General features: G+C 44.3%; 1 protein-coding gene across 1 annotated transcript in view; it reads left to right on the top strand.

The window, feature by feature from the left end:
* Positions 1 to 5,935: 5,935 nt before the first annotated feature.
* Positions 5,936 to 11,507, top strand: part of LOC137427450 (fibrocystin-L-like) — a 186,226-nt gene continuing 180,654 nt past the window's right edge. Inside the window, exon 1 of the mRNA XM_068116962.2 lies at positions 5,936 to 5,980. The gene's annotated coding sequence lies outside the window, so the exon portion shown is untranslated. The remainder of the gene's footprint in view (positions 5,981 to 11,507) is intronic.

The following is an 11,507-nucleotide window of genomic DNA, read 5'->3' as shown; positions in this document are numbered from 1 at the left end:
CTTCCCTTATACGCTCTGCTCCCTTCTACCTCCCCTTACACCCCCCGTATAAAACATACACTCCCCTGCCCCTCACACTCCCATCCTCTTCCCTTACACGCTCTGCTCCCTTCTACCTCCCCTTACACTCCCCGTATATAACATACACTCCCCTGCCCCTCACACTCCCATCCTCTTCCCTTACACCCCCTGCTCCCTTCTACCTCCCCTTACACTCCCCGTCACCTCCACCTACACCATGTTCACCTCCTACACTATTTTCAATTCCTCTCAGTCATATCCCCACTCCTCCTCCTCTTCCTCCTCCTCCTCCTCCTCCTCCACCGATACCATTGTCCATTACTTTCTCCCCATTTTCCCACATTTCCATTAACCTCCCTCTTTTCCATCCTAATCTCCATTTTATTTACGTCAATCAACCCCCGCCCTTCTCCTTTTCCCATTTGTGTAGGAACTATGTAGATGGCTCTTAAAGCCACATTTTTGATCTTTGACCAGTAAATGGCTCAATGACAAAACTCACGTCAACCATTTTGTCATTCTGAAGGGAAATCTCCAAATTTGGATCTCCAAAAATTGAAATGTGTATATATGTGGGAAATTGTGTATGTATGTATGTATGTATGTATGTATTGTATGTATTGTATGTATGAATTGTGTATGTATGTGGGAAATTGGATCTCCAAAAAAAATCCACAAGTTATGGCATGTAACATTTGTAACACACACAGTGATACACACACACACACACACACACACACACACACACACACACACACACACACACACACACACACACACACACACACACACACACACACAGTGACACACACACACACACACACAGTGACACACACACACACAGTGACACACACACACACACACACACACACACAGTGACACACACACACACACACACACACAGTGACACACACAGTGACACACACACACACACACACACACAGTGACACACACACACACACACACACAGTGACACACACACACACACAGTGACACACACACACACACACACACACACACAGTGACACATACACAGTAACACACACACACACACACGATGTCACCTTTATGGAGTACGGTTCCCTGAAGTTTGCCAAAGTGGAATTCGCTTTACAGGTGGTGAAGGCAATCACCTGGAAACCCTTACCTCAACCTGCTAGGAAAAGTGAAAAATCTGGTGTTTATTTAAACCTAAAAAAGAATAAAATCTTGTCAAACTAGAACAGCACTCGCTAGACAGCATACTCCGCTAGGTTGAACAGTTTACGTTTTGTATCCCAATGATAGGCCGGATCTGGATTCGGACCTGAACCAAAATCTATTCGGCTTGTTCTTATCACCAAACCAACTCGTCCCCCAAATTTAGTCCTAGGTCATTCATAACTTTTTTAGATATCATGTTACATATCGCTTTTCGCCCGATCTCCCAATGGTGAAGAATCACTTAAAAATTAAATAATTCTCGTATCTGAATCCATATTCAGATCTTCACCAAAATCGAATCGATTCGTCCTTCACACACACAATCTGTTCACCAAGTTTCATCCAACTCCGTCTACAACTTTTTGAGATATCTTATTCAGATACAAACAAACAAGAAATATGTCATGCTTAGCATGATGCTTCCAAAATCCCTACTAGTAGTTGTTGGCCTACGTTGATCTCAAAAATAGTTGGGGGTTCAATCCAGTGACCAGATATGCAAATCCTCTTAACATTTCAAGTCAATCACAGACTGGACAAAATCACAGACTGGTCAAACAAGTGGAACATGTCTTTCAATCCTGACAAATCTCACACTCTTACAATGTCTCTCCGAAAGGACCGACTGGACAACCCTCCCATCTACTTTCTCAACAATCCTCTCCAAGAAGTTCTGTCGCTCAAGCTTTTGGGTCTCACGATCTGCCATGATCTTTCTTGGGAAAACCACATTTCCAAGCTGGCCTCCAAAGCCAGTCGCCGACTGGGCATCCTCCGTCGTGCGAAGTCCTTCCTTGGCACACCTGAGCTCCTCACCACATACAAGGCTTTCATCCGCAGCTCAATGGAATACTGTTCCCCCCTCTGGGCTGGTGCTCCTGCCTCACACCTTGCTCGGCTTCACGCTGTTGAGGCCAAAGCTTTCAGAATCATTGGAATCTCCTGCGATGTAGTCAACACCGAGGGCCTTTCACTCACTCACCGCAGGCAGGTTGGTGGTCTTTCTGTCTTCTACCGACTCCTCTCCGGCATTGCTCCCCCAGCTCTCTCTGTGCTCTGTCCCCCCCCAATATTCCTTCAGGTCGCACAAGATCTGCCTGCAACCCTCTTATGGTTAAACTGCCAAAGTCTAGGCTCTCTGCTCACCTTCACTCCTTCATTCCTCTTTTCTCCCGCCTCTGGAACAAACTCCCCCACTCCCTTCAATCCCACTCCTCCCTCCAGGTCTTTAAAACAGCTGTTCACCACCATCTCTTATCTTCCCCCATCGAAAACCTTGATCTTTTCTACCCCCGGTAATTCACCCCAGAGTCCTTGCAGTGTTCATATGTTTTATTCCTCTCCCACCTCCCCCCAAGTCCTCCCGATGTCCCTGCTCTCAAATGTTGTGTTTGTGTCCTTCCCCCTCTTCCCCCTCTCTTTTGTGTCCTTCCCCCTCTCTCCCCATCTTGTCTGCCGCTCCCCTTGTTTTTTGTGTTTTGTGTGTCGGTTTGTCTTTTTGTGTGATTAATGTTAGCTCTTTCACGAGCCTCGATCTTGTATACAAAAAAAAAAAAAAAAAAATCTGATGAAAATTGAGGATTTTAGTCATTTGGCCTATGTTGACCTTTTGGCCAATGTTTTTTTTTGTTTTTTTTACATTTCAAGTCAATCAGATGAAAATTGAGGATGTTGACCTCAAAAATAGTTGGTGGTTGAATCCAGTGACCAGATATGCAAATCCTCTTAATATTTCAAGTCAATCAGATGAAAATTTAGGATTTTAGCCATTTGGCCTATGTTGATCTTTTGGCCTATGTTGACCGCAAAAATAGTTGGGGGTTGAATCCAGTGACCAGATGTGGAAATCCTCTTAACATTTCAAGTCAATCAGATGAAAATTGAGGATTTTAGACATTTGGCCTATGTTGACCTCAAAAATAGTCGGTGGTTGAATCCAGTGACCAGATATGCAAATCCTCTTAACATTTCAAGTCAATCAGATGAAAATTGAGGATTTTAGACATTTGGCCTATGTTGACCTCAAAAATAGTTGGTGGTTGAATCCAGTGACCAGATATGCAAATCCTCTTAACAGTTCAAGTCAATCAGATGAAAATTTAGGATTTTAGAAATTTGGCCTATGTTGACCTTTTGCCTTATGTTGACCTCAAAAATAGTCGGTGGTTGAATCCAGTGACCAGATATGCAAATCCTCTTAAAATTTCAAGTCAATCAGATGAAAATTGAGGATTTTAGACATTTGGCCTATGTTGACCTTTTGGCCTATGTTGACCTCAAAAATAGTTGGTGGTTGAATCCAGTGACCAGATATGCAAATCCTCTTAACATTTCAAGTCAATCAGATGAAAATTGAGGATTTTAGACATTTGGCCTATGTTGACGTTTTGGCCTATGTTGACCTCAAAAATAGTCGGTGGTTGAATCCAGTGACCAGATATGCAAATCCTCTTAAAATTTCAAGTCAATCAGATGAAAATTGAGGATTTTTACATTTGGCCTATGTTGACCTTTTGGCCTACGTTGATCTCAAAAATAGTTGGGGGTTGAATCCAGTGACCAGATATGCAAATCCTCTTAACATTTCAAGTCAATCAGATGAAAATTGAGGATTTTAGACATTTGGCCTATGTTGACCTTTTGGCCTATGTTGACCTCAAAAATAGTTGGTGGTTGAATCCAGTGACCAGATATGCAAATCCTCTTAACATTTCAAGTCAATCAGATGAAAATTGAGGATTTTAGAAATTTGGCCTATGTTGACGTTTTGGCCTATGTTGACCTCAAAAATAGTTGGTGGTTGAATCCAGTGACCAGATATGCAAATCCTCTTAACATTTCAAGTCAATCAGATGAAAATTGAGGATTTTAGAAATGTGGCCTATGTTGACGTTTTGGCCTATGTTGACCTCAAAAATAGTTGGTGGTTGAATCCAGTGACCAGATATGCAAATCCTCTTAACATTTCAAGTCAATCAGATGAAAATTGAGGATTTTAGACATTTGGCCTATGTTGACCTTTTGGCCTATGTTGACCTCAAAAATAGTTGGTGGTTGAATCCAGTGACCAGATATGCAAATCCTCTTAACATTTCAAGTCAATCAGATGAAAATTGAGGATTTTAGAAATTTGGCCTATGTTGACGTTTTGGCCTATGTTGACCTCAAAAATAGTTGGTGGTTGAATCCAGTGACCAGATATGCAAATCCTCTTAACATTTCAAGTCAATCAGATGAAAATTGAGGATTTTAGAAATTTGGCCTATGTTGACGTTTTGGCCTATGTTGACCTCAAAAATAGTTGGGGGTTGAATTTAGTGACCAGATGTACAAATCCTTTTAACATTTCAAGTCAATCGGGCGAAAATTGATGATTTTAGAAATGTGGCCTATGTTGACCTTTTGGCCTATGTTCACCTAAAATATAATCAGTGGTTGAATTCAGTTCAATGCTCTTCAAAATGCTGAAGAGCAAATGCTCTTCAAATTGCATGTCAATCGGATGAAAATTGAGGATTTTAGAAAGTTGACAAAAGTAGTGACCTTTAGCCTATGTTGACCTATTGACCTTTGCCCCCAAAAACAATAGGCTTCTTGCTTATGACCAACTCTGCCATTTGGTGAAATTTCGTGAAGATCGGTTGAAAATTGTGATCTGTAGGCGACTGACATAGACTGACATACATACAGAATAACACACAAGACCAACCAATATAGTTGAAAAATCTTCAATTTTCGCAATGAACAAACAGACAGGGGTCAGTGAAGGTGAAAATCTTCGATGGCACAGGCCATGAATCATCAAATTGTATAAATTCCGTCCTGAACCACACCCAAGCGTTTTCCGTTTCACTGACCAAGTGTTTTCTGACTGACCAAAACCCAAGCGTTTTCATGCATCTCTCATGAAGGACTAGCAGAAGTACCCGGCATTGCCGGGCGGGGGAGGGGAGGGGGAGGGGAGGGGAACGGGGGGGGGGGGAGCGAGCCCCTTGGCAAAGCGAGCGATTTTTTTTTTCCATAGCGTCAAAGCGATTTTTTTTTCCATAGCGTCATATCGTCATAGCGTCATAGCGTCATAGCGTCATAGCGATTTTTTTTTCCATAGCGTCATAGCGTCATATCGTCATCACATGATCGCTCTGATTCTGTTGATTCCGTGCGCTGAAATGCGCTGAGGTAAATATGAATAAAAAATATGGATCGTCAAATATTTTGAGTTCGGCCATGTTCGTCCCACGTTCATTGAACTTTGAACGTCCCACGTTCAATGGCCGTGTCTATGTCAAATATCAAGCACGTAAGCCTCTCCGTTTAGGAGTCTATCGGTAACATTACACACACACACACACACACACACACACACACACACACACACACACACACACACACACACACACTGTGTTTTATATAATTATATAGATGAACATAATACTGAGCTGCGTGGCAATATGGACACGTGAACATGAGCCTTTTGTTGCTTTAGTCACTGTATCTGCACACATTCTCATAACCAACCATTAATATCTTAACAACCCCAGATTACATGTCATCCTTCATGCTTTTGCATTTGCACAAACACAAGGAATGCAACGCGATCTTTACCGAGTAAAACAAGAACTTATATTTTGGAATTACGTCTTTCATACTTGAGCACAAAGCGGGGGTTAGCGGGGGTTGACCGGAGACTTCCGGTCCCTCGAGCGACGGGGCTTGCTTCGATCTCTCCACGGCATCAAAGTTTGAGCGTTTTCCCGTTCGTTTCTTTGTCAAATTTCCGCTGCGTATTTTGTTGTGTATGTGTTATTGTGTGTTTCTATTTGGTTTTGGTTTTGTAGTTGTTGCAAATTTGTGTGTAATTAGTCGTTTCTTTGTTCGCGCCTCGTGCGCCTCGTGCGGCCTGGTGTCTCGTGCGGCCTCCTCGTCTCGACTTGTGCCCCGCCCCCTATATCTCGTTTTGCTTTCACCTCTGCTCCTGCTTTCTCAAATCCACGTTCTCACTTGGAGACTTTTCCCAGATTGTTTTTCATGGTTTTGTTTAAATATTTATGTAAATATGTTTAAACCGCAGCCATGATGCTGACACCGCCCCCACCCCCCCGCCCCCAGAATTTCCATGTTTTAAACACGTTTCCCGGTGTGTACCCTGGATAAGAATAGGTACGCCGTATCCCTGCGTGTCGTAAGAGGCGACTAAGAGGGTTGGCGTCAGGAAGGGCATCCGGCCATAAAAACATTGCCTCAAAAAGAGAACCATGACAATTACAACTACATGTGGGCAGGGTACAGCCCGAAGTGGAGATCGGTTTCTGAGGTTTGGGACATGGAATGGAGGGACAATGACAGGGAGATCAGGAGAAGTGGTGGAAGTATTGGTCAGAAGAAGAGTGCACATATGTTGTGTGCAAGAGACAAGATGGAAGGGAATTGGTGTGAGAATGGTGAAGGGTCGGCAGGGACAGAAATACAAGTTTGTGTGGCAAGGGTGCCTGGAGGGCGTGAATGGTGTTGGTGTCATGTTTTCTGAGGAGTTTGTAGACAGTGTGGTGAGTGTGACTAGAGTGAGTGATAGGTTGATGATGGTGAAAATGATGATTGGAAAGCTCTTGGTGAACATCATCTCCATCGTCATCTCCATCGTGAACGTCAAGGATATGCTCCGCAGGTTGGTCGAAGCGATGAAGAGAAGGACAAGTTCTGGTGTGCGATAGAGAAGCTGATGGAAAACGTCAAAGATGAGGAAGTTGTTGTGGTAGGAGGAGACCTAAATGGACATGTGGGAAGGAGTATGGATGGTTTTGATGGAGTTCATGGGGGTTACGGATATGGTGTGAGAAATGGAGAAGGTGAAAGGATTTTGGAGTTTGCTGATGGAGCTGATTTGTTGATTTGTAATACTCAGTTCCAGAAAGAGGATAATAAGCTTGTTACATACACATCAGGTGGGTCGACGACAACCGTTGACTACCTGATGGTGCGTAGGCGAGATAGGGGGCACCTCCGGGACACAAAGGTGATCCCGGGGGAGGAGGCTGTTTCACAGCACCACTTGGTTGTCTGCGACGTAAGGGTGGAAGGTGCGAGGAGAGCTCGGCGGGTGAAGTACCAACCGAGAATGAAGGTGTGGAGGTTGAAAGAGGTGACAGTAAGGGAGGCATTAAAAGAGAGGCTGAGTAGGGTCGAGGATGATGTGGTTGAGCTTGAAAGTGGTTGGATGTCAATGAAAGCTAGTCTGTTGGGAGCCGTTGGTGAGGTATGTAGATGGACAAAAGGACCACCGAGGCACTCGGAAACATGGTGGTGGGATGATGAAGTTGGAAAGAGGATTGACGAGAAGAGGAAGAAGTTCAAGGAGTGGCAGAAGGCGAAGGGTACGGGAGCAGAAACAGCAGAGCATGAAAGTTATAAGGCAGCCAGGAAGGCTGCAAAGAAAGAGGTAGCAAAGGCGCAGGAGGCATGTAGGAAAATGTTCGGAGAACGCTTGGATTCGGAAGAGGGCCAGAAAGCAGTATTCAGGATTGCAAAGCAGATAGCGAAAGAGAGGTGTGATGTGATGGGGGTGAGTTGCTTGAAGGATGAAGTGGGACAAATCGTTGTCGACCCAGATGGAATTAAAGGAAGATGGAAAAGATATATGGAAATGCTGTTGAATACAGAGAATGAATGGGATGGCAACATAGAGAGTAACCCAGTTTTAGGACCGGCAGAGAAGATAACTGAGAAGGAAGTTGAGGAAGCGATAAAAGCAATGAAGGGTAGAAAAGCGGGAGGGCCGACGGGAGTTGTGGGAGATATGTTGAAGGCAGCAGGAAGTTGGGGTGTGAAGAGAATGACAGAGATCTGTAATCTGGTGGTGAAAGAAGGCCGCATTCCAGTGGTTGGGAACTGAGTACCCTTGTCCCTCCATACAAGGGGAAAGGTGACCCTCTGGAGTGTGGCTCGTACCGAGCGATAAAGTTATTGGAGCATGGAATGAAGGTATTGGAAAGGGTGTTGGAGAGGAGGATAAGGAAGAAAGTGAAGATCGACGAAATACAGTTTGGATTTATGCCAGGAAGAGGAACGACAGATGCGCTTTTCATTGTGAGGCAGTTGCAGGAGAAGTGCATGGAGAAGAGGAAGAAGTTGTTTCTTGGGTTTGTTGATCTGGAGAAAGCATTCGATCAGGTTCCACGCAAAGTATTGACATGGGCATTGAGGAAGTTAGGAGTGGAGGAATGGTTGATCAGAGTAGTGATGGCAATGTACAAAAGAGCGCGCACAGCTGTAAGGACGAAGGACGGGAACAGTGGTGAGTTTGAGGTGAAGGCGGGAGTGCATCAGGGGTCGGTACTAAGTCCATTACTATTTGTAGCTGTGATGGAGGTGCTGGCTCAGAACGTAAAGGAGGGTTTACCATGGGAGTTGTTGTATGCAGATGATCTGGTGTTGATTGCGGAAAGTATGGATGGACTGAAGGAAAAGATGAACACGTGGAAGGAATGTATGGAGACAAAAGGTCTGAAGGTGAATATCGGAAAGACGAAGGTGATGGCAAGTGGTAAAGCATGTGGTGAGGTGGAAAGAACTGGGAAGTGGCCCTGTGCTGTGTGTAGGAAGGGTGTCGGAGTGAACTCCATTCAGTGTACAATGTGCGCTGAGTGGGTTCATTAAAAAATGTAGTGGTCTGAGAGGGTCAGTAACCAGTGTGGCAGCTACATTCAAATGTAAGGTGTGCACAGAGGGAGCTGCAGATGGAGGAAATGTTGAGTTGGATCTTGGAGACGGCGTGAAGCTGGAAGGTGTGAAAACATTTTGCTGCCTCGGAGACATGCTGAATGGAGAAGGTGGATCAGACTTGGCAACGGTTGCTCGAGTGAGATGTGCATGGAAGAAGTTTCGGGAATTGCGTGGCATGCTGATGATGAGGGGAGTGTCGTTGAAGCTGAAGGGAAAGGTGTATGCTGCATGTGTGAGAAGTGTTATGATTTATGGGAGCGAGACATGGGTAATGAACTTAGAGCAGCAACGAAGGTTGGAAAGGGTGGAAATGCGAATGGTTCGACGGATGTGCGGAGTATCGTTGAGAGAGGAAGACAAATGATGAATTGCGAAAGATGATGGGAATAGAGCCTGTGATTGATGCTGTGAAGAGGAACAGGTTGAGATGGTTTGGTCATGTGTTGAGGAAGGATGAAAGTGACTGGTTGAGAAGAGTGATGGAAATGAATGTAGAAGGATGTAGAAGACGGGGAAGACCGAGAAAGACTTGGCTAAAGATGGTGGAAGAAGAAATGCGGGCAAGGGGGTTAACAAGGAGAGATGCAGAAAATAGGGCAAAATGGAGAAGATTGTCATGGGGACCGCAAGGCTAACCCCCGCTCTAGCAGGGAAAATGGCCTTTAAAATGCATGTTGTTGTTGTTGTATACTTGAGCAGCAAACAAGAACACGTACTCATGGGATATACACAGACTTGGCATTTAATATGGAATATTTTTTTTTGTGGGGGTGAACTTACTTTTCAAGATGACTTAGAACCAAAAGTTCATTGGAATTATGTTGAAATTATTCTAGATTTTGTTAATGTGACCTTTAAAAGAAACAAAAACCACATTTGACATTTCGAAGCAAATAAATTGATCCTTGAAAGTGATGTAAACTGATATCGAACTCAATTCACGGACAGTACTGTGTTAAACTTCTATACGTTTCCAGAAGTATCTCTTTATTTTGCACATTAGCCAAAAAACATTTCAACCAAAACAAAAGCTAAATGACTGGGATTACGGACAGTAAAATTACAGTTCAGTACTTCGTGTAACCCCCACGAGCATTCAGGAGAGCACGTACACGTCGAGGCATGCTGTTCACGAGATTTGCCAAGGTTTGGACAGGAATCGCTTGCCATGCAGTGACAATAGCCTGCTGCAATTCACGCACAGAGGTCGGCTGCTGGTCCAAGTGGTCGATTTGACGCGTTAATTCTGCCCACAAGTTCTCTATCGGATTCATATCCGGGGACATGGCAGGCCACTCCATATGCTCTACACCACGGTCAGCAAGAAAGTGTTGGATCATGCGAGCACGATGAGGCCGTGCATTGTCATCTTGGAAGACAAAGTTTCCTCGAAAGGCTGCAAAGTTTCCTCGAAAGGCTTCCACCTCGACCAAATGGAAGCAATGTTTCTTCCAGAATGGCCCTGTACTTGAACTGGTTCAGGTTTCCATTCAGAACAACCAGGTCAGTTTTGCCCCCTGCATGAAAAGCAGCCCAAACGGTCACCCCACCACCTCCAGCTTGGACTCTTGGCACTATACAATCTTCGTTGTGGGCTTCATGCACTTGTCTGCGCACTCGGACGCGGCCATCTTGACGATAGACCAGAAATCTAGACTCGTCACTGAAGGTCACGTGATTCCAGTGTCCTGGCTGCCATTGACGGTGCTCTCTGGCCCACTGCAATCAGCGCTGGCTGTGTTGTCTGGTCAGGTGTGGCTTTCTCAGTGGATGCCTGGCACGATAGCCTGCTTGAACCAGTTGTTGGTTGACTAGCCTTCTGGATACAGGCACATTTGTCAGTTGCTGCCACTCAGCCCTAAGCCGATTAGCTGACTTGGTACGGCCATTGCAGACTAACTGGTGCAGCTGGCGATCATCTCTCCTTGTCGTTCTGCGTGGACGTACTGGCCTTGGTATTGGAGTAGGGACACCCCTCTGATCATTTCGTTTCAGGATCTTTGACACCTGACCTTGAGTGATGCCATACTGCCGAGCAATAGCACGCTGTTTCATGCCAGAATTTCGTAAAGCCACCACTCCATGACAAACAGCATTGTCAAGTTGACGGACCATCTCCAGAGGAAGCGGCAATAACTTTTGTAGACGTGCAGCAGTTGTTTTCCACTAATACAGAACGCAACAACCCTTATATACCCGATTGTGAAGCCAATCGTCAAATGTACCTGTCCTTACATTTTGTCACGCCACCTGTGATATAATCCTGTTATTGACTTCTTGCTGTGAAAGACAATCAGTGACATGGTTCTTTCAACGAAGACATCACCGAAGGGTAAAATAAACTCACCAGATTTATATACTGCATTCAGAAAGTAAACCCAAGTCAAGAAAAATAAAAATATTCCATATTAAATGCCAAGTCTGTATATGTATATTTATTTATTTATTTATTTATTAGGGTGGTTCTTAGTTACATAAGGCAAAAAAAGGAAATTGAATTGCTTTACTCCTAAACTTTAATTTTTTTGGTATTGAGGTAGAACTTCTGCATGTGAAATATTTTT

This window comes from Myxine glutinosa, chromosome 5, assembly GCF_964187855.1.
Source record: "Myxine glutinosa chromosome 5, kmMyxGlut1.1, whole genome shotgun sequence".
Classification (NCBI taxonomy): domain Eukaryota; kingdom Metazoa; phylum Chordata; class Myxini; order Myxiniformes; family Myxinidae; genus Myxine; species Myxine glutinosa.
This window is presented reverse-complemented; position numbering and strand designations above follow the sequence as displayed.